We start from the raw sequence: 13,458 nt of genomic DNA on the forward strand, positions 1-13,458 counted from the left end.
CAACTCGTACACTATGGTCCCATGATACACAACTTAGTAAACAGACTTGTACAGTAACTCGTACACTATGGTCCCATGATGCACAACTTAGTAAACAGACTTGTACAGCAACTCGTACACTATGGTCCCATGATACACAACTTAGTAAACAGACTTGTACAGCAACTCGTACACTATGGTCCAATGATGCACAACTTAGTAAACAGACTTGTACAGCAACTCGTACACTATGGTCCAATGATGCACAACTTAGTAAACAGACTTGTAGAGCAACTCGTACACTATGGTCCCATGATGCACAACTTAGTAAACAGACTTGTAGAGCAACTCGTACACTGTAGTCCCATGATACACAACTTAGTAAACAGACTTGTACAGTAACTCGTACACTATGGTCCCATGATACACAACTTAATAAACAGACTTGTACAGCAACTCGTACACTATGGTCCCATGATACACAACTTAGTAAACAGACTTGTACAGCAACTCGTACACTATGGTCCCATGATACACAACTTAGTAAACAGACTTGTACAGTAACTCGTACACTATGGTCCAATGATGCACAACTTAGTAAACAGACTTGTACAGCAACTCGTACACTATGGTCCCATGATGCACAACTTAGTAAACAGACTTGTACAGCAACTCGTACACTATGGTCCCATGATGCGCAACTTAGTAAACAGACTTGTACAGCAACTCGTACACTATGGTCCAATGATGCACAACTTAGTAAACAGACTTGTACAGCAACTCGTACACTATGGTCCCATGATACACAACTTAGTAAACAGACTTGTACAGTAACTCGTACACTATGGTCCCATGATACACAACTTAGTAAACAGACTTGTACAGCAACTCGTACACTATGGTCCCATGATACACAACTTAGTAAACAGACTTGTACAGTAACTCGTACACTATGGTCCAATGATGCACAACTTAGTAAACAGACTTGTACAGCAACTCGTACACTATGGTCCCATGATGCACAACTTAGTAAACAGACTTGTACAGCAACTCGTACACTATGGTCCCATGATGCGCAACTTAGTAAACAGACTTGTACAGCAACTCGTACACTATGGTCCAATGATGCACAACTTAGTAAACAGACTTGTACAGCAACTCGTACACTATGGTCCCATGATACACAACTTAGTAAACAGACTTGTACAGTAACTCGTACACTATGGTCCCATGATACACAACTTAGTAAACAGACTTGTACAGCAACTCGTACACTATGGTCCAATGATGCACAACTTAGTAAACAGACTTGTACAGCAACTCGTACACTATGGTCCCATGATACACAACTTAGTAAACAGACTTGTAGAGCAACTCGTACACTATGGTCCAATGATGCACAACTTAGTAAACAGACTTGTACAACAACTCGTACACTATGGTCCCATGATACACAACTTAGTAAACAGACTTGTACAGCAACTCGTACACTATGGTCCCATGATGCGCAACTTAGTAAACAGACTTGTACAGTAACTCGTACACTGTAGTCCCATGATACACAACTTAGTAAACAGACTTGTACAGCAACTCGTACACTATGGTCCCATGATACACAACTTAGTAAACAGACTTGTACAACAACTCGTACACTATGGTCCAATGATGCACAACTTAGTAAACAGACTTGTAGAGCAACTCGTACACTATGGTCCCATGATGCACAACTTAGTAAACAGACTTGTAGAGCAACTCGTACACTATGGTCCCATGATACACAACTTAGTAAACAGACTTGTAGAGCAACTCGTACACTATGGTCCCATGATGCACAACTTAGTAAACAGACTTGTACAGCAACTCGTACACTATGGTCCAATGATGCACAACTTAGTAAACAGACTTGTACAGCAACTCGTACACTATGGTCCCATGATACACAACTTAGTAAACAGACTTGTAGAGCAACTCGTACACTATGGTCCAATGATGCACAACTTAGTAAACAGACTTGTACAACAACTCGTACACTATGGTCCCATGATACACAACTTAGTAAACAGACTTGTACAGCAACTCGTACACTATGGTCCCATGATGCGCAACTTAGTAAACAGACTTGTACAGTAACTCGTACACTGTAGTCCCATGATACACAACTTAGTAAACAGACTTGTACAGCAACTCGTACACTATGGTCCAATGATGCACAACTTAGTAAACAGACTTGTACAGTAACTCGTACACTATGGTCCCATGATACACAACTTAGTAAACAGACTTGTACAGTAACTCGTACACTATGATCCATGATACACAACTTAGTAAACAGACTTGTACAGCAACTCGTACACTATGGTCCCATGATACACAACTTAATAAACAGACTTGTATAGTAACTCGTACACTATGGTCCCATGATGCAGAACTTAGTAAACAGACTTGTATAGTAACTCGTACACTATGGTCCCATGATGCAGAACTTAGTAAACAGACTTGTAGAGCAACTCGTACACTATGGTCCAATGATGCACAACTTAGTAAACAGACTTGTATAGTAACTCGTACACTATGGTCCCATGATGCAGAACTTAGTAAACAGACTTGTAGAGCAACTCGTACACTATGGTCCCATGATGCGCAACTTAGTAAACAGACTTGTACAGTAACTCGTACACTATGGTCCCATGATACACAACTTAGTAAACAGACTTGTACAGTAACTCGTACACTATGGTCCCATGATACACAACTTAGTAAACAGACTTGTACAGTAACTCGTACACTATGGTCCCATGATGCACAACTTAGTAAACAGACTTGTACAGTAACTCGTACACTATGGTCCCATGATGCAGAACTTAGTAAACAGACTTGTAGAGCAACTCGTACACTATGGTCCCATGATACACAACTTAGTAAACAGACTTGTACAGCAACTCGTACACTATGGTCCAATGATGCACAACTTAGTAAACAGACTTGTAGAGCAACTCGTACACTATGGTCCCATGATGCGCAACTTAGTAAACAGACTTGTACAGTAACTCGTACACTATGGTCCATGATACACAACTTAGTAAACAGACTTGTACAGCAACTCGTACACTATGGTCCATGATACACAACTTAGTAAACAGACTTGTAGAGCAACTCGTACACTATGGTCCCATGATACACAACTTAGTAAACAGACTTGTACAGCAACTCGTAGACTATGGTCCCATGATACACAACTTAGTAAACAGACTTGTACAGCAACTCGTACACTATGGTCCAATGATGCACAACTTAGTAAACAGACTTGTAGAGCAACTCGTACACTATGGTCCCATGATGCACAACTTAGCAAACAGACTTGTACAGCAACTCGTACACTATGGTCCAATGATGCACAACTTAGTAAACAGACTTGTACAGTAACTCGTACACTATGGTCCAATGATGCACAACTTAGTAAACAGACTTGTACAGTAACTCGTACACTATGGTCCCATGATACACAACTTAGCAAACAGACTTGTATAGTAACTCGTACACTATGGTCCCATGATGCACAACTTAGCAAACAGACTTGTACAGCAACTCGTACACTATGGTCCAATGATGCACAACTTAGTAAACAGACTTGTACAGCAACTCGTACACTATGGTCCAATGATGCACAACTTAGTAAACAGACTTGTACAGCAACTCGTACACTATGGTCCCATGATGCGCAACTTAGTAAACAGACTTGTACAGTAACTCGTACACTATGGTCCATGATACACAACTTAGTAAACAGACTTGTACAGCAACTCGTACACTATGGTCCATGATACACAACTTAGTAAACAGACTTGTAGAGCAACTCGTACACTATGGTCCCATGATACACAACTTAGTAAACAGACTTGTACAGCAACTCGTAGACTATGGTCCAATGATGCACAACTTAGTAAACAGACTTGTACAGCAACTCGTACACTATGGTCCAATGATGCACAACTTAGTAAACAGACTTGTACAGTAACTCGTACACTATGGTCCCATGATGCACAACTTAGTAAACAGACTTGTAGAGCAACTCGTACACTATGGTCCAATGATGCACAACTTAGTAAACAGACTTGTACAGCAACTCGTACACTATGGTCCCATGATACACAACTTAGTAAACAGACTTGTACAGCAACTCGTACACTATGGTCCCATGATGCGCAACTTAGTAAACAGACTTGTATAGTAACTCGTACACTATGGTCCCATGATACACAACTTAGTAAACAGACTTGTACAGCAACTCGTACACTATGGTCCAATGATGCACAACTTAGTAAACAGACTTGTAGAGCAACTCGTACACTATGGTCCCATGATGCACAACTTAGCAAACAGACTTGTACAGCAACTCGTACACTATGGTCCAATGATGCACAACTTAGTAAACAGACTTGTACAGCAACTCGTACACTATGGTCCAATGATGCACAACTTAGTAAACAGACTTGTACAGTAACTCGTACACTATGGTCCCATGATGCACAACTTAGTAAACAGACTTGTAGAGCAACTCGTACACTATGGTCCAATGATGCACAACTTAGTAAACAGACTTGTACAGCAACTCGTACACTATGGTCCCATGATACACAACTTAGTAAACAGACTTGTACAGCAACTCGTACACTATGGTCCCATGATGCGCAACTTAGTAAACAGACTTGTATAGTAACTCGTACACTATGGTCCCATGATACACAACTTAGTAAACAGACTTGTAGAGCAACTCGTACACTATGGTCCCATGATGCACAACTTAGCAAACAGACTTGTACAGCAACTCGTACACTATGGTCCAATGATGCACAACTTAGTAAACAGACTTGTACAGCAACTCGTACACTATGGTCCCATGATGCACAACTTAGTAAACAGACTTGTACAGCAACTCGTACACTATGGTCCAATGATGCACAACTTAGTAAACAGACTTGTAGAGCAACTCGTACACTATGGTCCCATGATACACAACTTAGTAAACAGACTTGTACAGCAACTCGTACACTATGGTCCAATGATGCACAACTTAGTAAACAGACTTGTACAGCAACTCGTACACTATGGTCCCATGATGCGCAACTTAGTAAACAGACTTGTAGAGCAACTCGTACACTATGGTCCAATGATGCACAACTTAGTAAACAGACTTGTATAGTAACTCGTACACTATGGTCCAATGATGCACAACTTAGTAAACAGACTTGTACAGTAACTCGTACACTATGGTCCCATGATACACAACTTAGCAAACAGACTTGTATAGTAACTCGTACACTATGGTCCCATGATGCAGAACTTAGTAAACAGACTTGTAGAGCAACTCGTACACTATGGTCCCATGATGCGCAACTTAGTAAACAGACTTGTAGAGCAACTCGTACACTATGGTCCAATGATGCACAACTTAGTAAACAGACTTGTATAGTAACTCGTACACTATGGTCCAATGATGCACAACTTAGTAAACAGACTTGTACAGTAACTCGTACACTATGGTCCCATGATGCAGAACTTAGTAAACAGACTTGTACAGTAACTCGTACACTATGGTCCATGATACACAATTTAGTAAACAGACATGTAAAGTAACTCGTACACTATGGTCCCATGATGCAGAACTTAGTAAACAGACTTGTAAAGTAACTCGTACACTATGGTCCCATGATACACAACTTAGTAAACAGACTTGTACAGTAACTCGTACACTATGGTCCAATGATGCACAACTTAGTAAACAGACTTGTACAGTAACTCGTACACTATGGTCCCATGATACACAACTTAGTAAACAGACTTGTACAGTAACTCGTACACTATGGTCCCATGATGCACAACTTAGTAAACAGACTTGTACAGTAACTCGTACACTATGGTCCATGATACACAATTTAGTAAACAGACATGTAAAGTAACTCGTACACTATGGTCCCATGATGCAGAACTTAGTAAACAGACTTGTAAAGTAACTCGTACACTATGGTCCCATGATACACAACTTAGTAAACAGACTTGTACAGTAACTCGTACACTATGGTCCAATGATGCACAACTTAGTAAACAGACTTGTACAGTAACTCGTACACTATGGTCCCATGATACACAACTTAGTAAACAGACTTGTACAGTAACTCGTACACTATGGTCCCATGATACACAACTTAGTAAACAGACTTGTACAGCAACTCGTACACTATGGTCCCATGATGCAGAACTTAGTAAACAGACTTGTAGAGCAACTCGTACACTATGGTCCCATGATACACAACTTAGTAAACAGACTTGTACAGCAACTCGTACACTATGGTCCCATGATGCGCAACTTAGTAAACAGACTTGTACAGCAACTCGTACACTATGGTCCCATGATGCGCAACTTAGTAAACAGACTTGTACAGCAACTCGTACACTATGGTCCAATGATGCACAACTTAGTAAACAGACTTGTATAGTAACTCGTACACTATGGTCCAATGATGCACAACTTAGTAAACAGACTTGTACAGTAACTCGTACACTATGGTCCCATGATACACAACTTAGCAAACAGACTTGTATAGTAACTCGTACACTATGGTCCCATGATGCAGAACTTAGTAAACAGACTTGTAGAGCAACTCGTACACTATGGTCCAATGATGCACAACTTAGTAAACAGACTTGTAGAGCAACTCGTACACTATGGTCCCATGATGCGCAACTTAGTAAACAGACTTGTACAGTAACTCGTACACTATGGTCCCATGATACACAACTTAGTAAACAGACTTGTACAGTAACTCGTACACTATGGTCCCATGATACACAACTTAGTAAACAGACTTGTACAGTAACTCGTACACTATGGTCCCATGATACACAACTTAGTAAACAGACTTGTACAGTAACTCGTACACTATGGTCCCATGATACACAACTTAGTAAACAGACTTGTACAGTAACTCGTACACTATGGTCCCATGATGCACAACTTAGTAAACAGACTTGTACAGTAACTCGTACACTATGGTCCCATGATGCGCAACTTAGTAAACAGACTTGTAGAGCAACTCGTACACTATGGTCCCATGATGCGCAACTTAGTAAACAGACTTGTAGAGCAACTCGTACACTATGGTCCCATGATACACAACTTAGTAAACAGACTTGTAGAGCAACTCGTACACTATGGTCCAATGATGCACAACTTAGTAAACAGACTTGTACAGCAACTCGTACACTATGGTCCAATGATGCACAACTTAGTAAACAGACTTGTACAGCAACTCGTACACTATGGTCCCATGATACACAACTTAGCAAACAGACTTGTACAGCAACTCGTACACTATGGTCCCATGATGCGCAACTTAGTAAACAGACTTGTAGAGCAACTCGTACACTATGGTCCAATGATGCACAACTTAGTAAACAGACTTGTACAGCAACTCGTACACTATGGTCCAATGATGCACAACTTAGTAAACAGACTTGTACAGCAACTCGTACACTATGGTCCCATGATACACAACTTAGTAAACAGACTTGTACAACAACTCGTACACTATGGTCCCATGATGCGCAACTTAGTAAACAGACTTGTACAGCAACTCGTACACTATGGTCCCATGATGCGCAACTTAGTAAACAGACTTGTACAGCAACTCGTACACTATGGTCCCATGATGCACAACTTAGTAAACAGACTTGTATAGTAACTCGTACACTATGGTCCCATGATGCAGAACTTAGTAAACAGACTTGTAGAGCAACTCGTACACTATGGTCCCATGATGCGCAACTTAGTAAACAGACTTGTACAGTAACTCGTACACTATGGTCCCATGATACACAACTTAGTAAACAGACTTGTACAGCAACTCGTACACTATGGTCCCATGATACACAACTTAGTAAACAGACTTGTACAGTAACTCGTACACTATGGTCCCATGATACACAACTTAGTAAACAGACTTGTACAGTAACTCGTACACTATGGTCCCATGATGCACAACTTAGTAAACAGACTTGTATAGTAACTCGTACACTATGGTCCCATGATACACAACTTAGTAAACAGACTTGTACAGCAACTCGTACACTATGGTCCCATGATGCGCAACTTAGTAAACAGACTTGTAGAGCAACTCGTACACTGTAGTCCCATGATACACAACTTAGTAAACAGACTTGTACAGCAACTCGTACACTATGGTCCCATGATGCGCAACTTAGTAAACAGACTTGTAGAGCAACTCGTACACTGTAGTCCCATGATACACAACTTAGTAAACAGACTTGTACAGCAACTCGTACACTATGGTCCCATGATGCACAACTTAGTAAACAGACTTGTACAGCAACTCGTACACTATGGTCCAATGATGCACAACTTAGTAAACAGACTTGTACAGCAACTCGTACACTATGGTCCAATGATGCACAACTTAGTAAACAACTTGTACAGTAACTCGTACACTATGGTCCAATGATGCACAACTTAGTAAACAGACTTGTACAGCAACTCGTACACTATGGTCCCATGATGCACAACTTAGTAAACAGACTTGTACAGCAACTCGTACACTATGGTCCCATGATACACAACTTAGCAAACAGACTTGTACAGCAACTCGTACACTATGGTCCCATGATGCACAACTTAGTAAACAGACTTGTACAGCAACTCGTACACTATGGTCCCATGATACACAACTTAGTAAACAGACTTGTACAGCAACTCGTACACTATGGTCCAATGATGCACAACTTAGTAAACAGACTTGTACAGCAACTCGTACACTATGGTCCCATGATGCGCAACTTAGTAAACAGACTTGTAGAGCAACTCGTACACTGTAGTCCCATGATACACAACTTAGTAAACAGACTTGTACAGCAACTCGTACACTATGGTCCCATGATGCACAACTTAGTAAACAGACTTGTACAGCAACTCGTACACTGTAGTCCCATGATACACAACTTAGTAAACAGACTTGTAGAGCAACTCGTACACTGTAGTCCCATGATACACAACTTAGTAAACAGACTTGTACAGCAACTCGTACACTATGGTCCCATGATGCACAACTTAGTAAACAGACTTGTACAGCAACTCGTACACTATGGTCCCATGATGCACAACTTAGTAAACAGACTTGTACAGCAACTCGTACACTATGGTCCCATGATGCGCAACTTAGTAAACAGACTTGTAGAGCAACTCGTACACTGTAGTCCCATGATACACAACTTAGTAAACAGACTTGTACAGCAACTCGTACACTATGGTCCCATGATGCGCAACTTAGTAAACAGACTTGTAGAGCAACTCGTACACTGTAGTCCCATGATACACAACTTAGTAAACAAACTTGTACAGCAACTCGTACACTATGGTCCCATGATGCACAACTTAGTAAACAGACTTGTACAGCAACTCGTACACTATGGTCCCATGATGCGCAACTTAGTAAACAGACTTGTAGAGCAACTCGTACACTGTAGTCCCATGATACACAACTTAGTAAACAGACTTGTACAGCAACTCGTACACTATGGTCCCATGATACACAACTTAGTAAACAGACTTGTACAGCAACTCGTACACTATGGTCCCATGATACACAACTTAGTAAACAGACTTGTACAGTAACTCGTACACTATGGTCCCATGATACACAACTTAGTAAACAGACTTGTACAGTAACTCGTACACTATGGTCCAATGATGCACAACTTAGTAAACAGACTTGTACAGCAACTCGTACACTATGGTCCCATGATACACAACTTAGTAAACAGACTTGTACAGCAACTCGTACACTATGGTCCCATGATGCGCAACTTAGTAAACAGACTTGTACAGCAACTCGTACACTATGGTCCAATGATGCACAACTTAGTAAACAACTTGTACAGTAACTCGTACACTATGGTCCAATGATGCACAACTTAGTAAACAGACTTGTACAGCAACTCGTACACTATGGTCCCATGATGCACAACTTAGTAAACAGACTTGTACAGCAACTCGTACACTATGGTCCCATGATGCGCAACTTAGTAAACAGACTTGTACAGCAACTCGTACACTGTAGTCCCATGATACACAACTTAGTAAACAGACTTGTAGAGCAACTCGTACACTATGGTCCAATGATGCACAACTTAGTAAACAACTTGTACAGTAACTCGTACACTATGGTCCAATGATGCACAACTTAGTAAACAGACTTGTACAGCAACTCGTACACTGTAGTCCCATGATACACAACTTAGTAAACAGACTTGTAGAGCAACTCGTACACTATGGTCCCATGATGCGCAACTTAGTAAACAGACTTGTACAGCAACTCGTACACTATGATCCCATGATGCGCAACTTAGTAAACAGACTTGTACAGCAACTCGTACACTATGGTCCCATGATACACAACTTAGTAAACAGACTTGTAGAGCAACTCGTACACTGTAGTCCCATGATACACAACTTAGTAAACAGACTTGTACAGTAACTCGTACACTATGGTCCCATGATACACAACTTAGTAAACAGACTTGTACAGCAACTCGTACACTATGGTCCCATGATGCGCAACTTAGTAAACAGACTTGTAGAGCAACTCGTACACTATGGTCCCATGATGCACAACTTAGTAAACAGACTTGTACAGTAACTCGTACACTATGGTCCCATGATGCACAACTTAGTAAACAGACTTGTAGAGCAACTCGTACACTATGGTCCCATGATGCGCAACTTAGTAAACAGACTTGTACAGCAACTCGTACACTGTAGTCCCATGATACACAACTTAGTAAACAGACTTGTAGAGCAACTCGTACACTATGGTCCCATGATGCGCAACTTAGTAAACAGACTTGTACAGCAACTCGTACACTATGATCCCATGATGCACAACTTAGTAAACAGACTTGTAGAGCAACTCGTACACTATGGTCCCATGATGCGCAACTTAGTAAACAGACTTGTACAGCAACTCGTACACTGTAGTCCCATGATACACAACTTAGTAAACAGACTTGTAGAGCAACTCGTACACTATGATCCATGATACACAACTTAGTAAACAGACTTGTACAGCAACTCGTACACTATGATCCCATGATGCGCAACTTAGTAAACAGACTTGTACAGCAACTCGTACACTATGGTCCAATGATGCACAACTTAGTAAACAGACTTGTACAGCAACTCGTACACTATGGTCCCATGATGCACAACTTAGTAAACAGACTTGTACAGCAACTCGTACACTATGGTCCCATGATGCGCAACTTAGTAAACAGACTTGTACAGCAACTCGTACACTGTAGTCCCATGATACACAACTTAGTAAACAGACTTGTAGAGCAACTCGTACACTATGATCCATGATACACAACTTAGTAAACAGACTTGTACAGCAACTCGTACACTATGGTCCAATGATGCACAACTTAGTAAACAGACTTGTACAGCAACTCGTACACTATGGTCCAATGATGCACAACTTAGTAAACAGACTTGTACAGCAACTCGTACACTATGGTCCCATGATACACAACTTAGTAAACAGACTTGTACAACAACTCGTACACTATGGTCCAATGATGCACAACTTAGTAAACAGACTTGTAGAGCAACTCGTACACTATGGTCCCATGATACACAACTTAGTAAACAGACTTGTACAGTAACTCGTACACTATGGTCCAATGATGCAGAACTTAGTAAACAGACTTGTACAGTAACTCGTACACTATGGTCCCATGATACACAACTTAATATACAGACTTGTACAGTAACTCGTACACTATGATCCATGATACACAACTTAGTAAACAGACTTGTACAGCAACTCGTACACTATGATCCCATGATGCGCAACTTAGTAAACAGACTTGTACAGTAACTCGTACACTATGGTCCCATGATACACAACTTAATAAACAGACTTGTACAGTAACTCGTACACTATGATCCATGATACACAACTTAGTAAACAGACTTGTACAGCAACTCGTACACTATGATCCCATGATGCGCAACTTAGTAAACAGACTTGTACAGCAACTCGTACACTATGGTCCAATGATACACAACTTAGTAAACAGACTTGTACAGTAACTCGTACACTATGGTCCAATGATGCAGAACTTAGTAAACAGACTTGTACAGTAACTCGTACACTATGGTCCCATGATACACAACTTAATAAACAGACTTGTACAGTAACTCGTACACTATGATCCATGATACACAACTTAGTAAACAGACTTGTACAGCAACTCGTACACTATGATCCCATGATGCAGAACTTAGTAAACAGACTTGTACAGTAACTCGTACACTATGGTCCCATGATGCGCAACTTAGTAAACAGACTTGTACAGCAACTCGTACACTATGATCCCATGATGCGCAACTTAGTAAACAGACTTGTACAGTAACTCGTACACTATGGTCCCATGATGCACAACTTAGTAAACAGACTTGTACAGCAACTCGTACACTATGGTCCCATGATGCACAACTTAGTAAACAGACTTGTACAGTAACTCGTACACTATGGTCCCATGATGCACAACTTAGTAAACAGACTTGTACAGTAACTCGTACACTATGGTCCCATGATACACAACTTAATAAACAGACTTGTACAGTAACTCGTACACTATGATCCATGATACACAACTTAGTAAACAGACTTGTACAGCAACTCGTACACTATGGTCCCATGATACACAACTTAGTAAACAGACTTGTATAGTAACTCGTACACTATGGTCCCATGATACACAACTTAGTAAACAGACTTCTACAGCAACTCGTACACTATGGTCCAATGATGCAGAACTTAGTAAACAGACTTGTACAGTAACTCGTACACTATGGTCCCATGATACACAACTTAATAAACAGACTTGTACAGTAACTCGTACACTATGATCCATGATACACAACTTAGTAAACAGACTTGTACAGCAACTCGTACACTATGGTCCAATGATGCGCAACTTAGTAAACAGACTTGTATAGTAACTCGTACACTATGGTCCCATGATACACAACTTAGTAAACAGACTTGTACAGTAACTCGTACACTATGGTCCCATGATACACAACTTAGTAAACAGACTTGTACAGTAACTCGTAGAATATGGTCCAATGATGCAGAACTTAGTAAACAGACTTGTACAGTAACTCGTACACTATGGTCCCATGATACACAACTTAATAAACAGACTTGTACAGTAACTCGTACACTATGATCCATGATACACAACTTAGTAAACAGACTTGTACAGCAACTCGTACACTATGATCCCATGATGCGCAACTTAGTAAACAGACTTGTACAGTAACTCGTACACTATGGTCCCATGATACACAACTTAGTAAACAGACTTCTACAGCAACTCGTACACTATGGTCCCATGATGCGC

General features: G+C 40.7%; 1 protein-coding gene across 1 annotated transcript in view; it reads right to left on the reverse strand.

Annotated features, from left to right (window-relative positions):
* LOC137408153 (pre-mRNA 3' end processing protein WDR33-like) overlaps window positions 1–13,458 on the reverse strand; it is a 47,633-nt gene that overhangs the window by 1,630 nt on the left and 32,545 nt on the right. The window lies entirely within an intron of this gene.

This window comes from Watersipora subatra, chromosome 11 (assembly GCF_963576615.1).
Source record: "Watersipora subatra chromosome 11, tzWatSuba1.1, whole genome shotgun sequence".
In the NCBI taxonomy this organism is placed as follows: Eukaryota; Metazoa; Bryozoa; class Gymnolaemata; order Cheilostomatida; family Watersiporidae; genus Watersipora; species Watersipora subatra.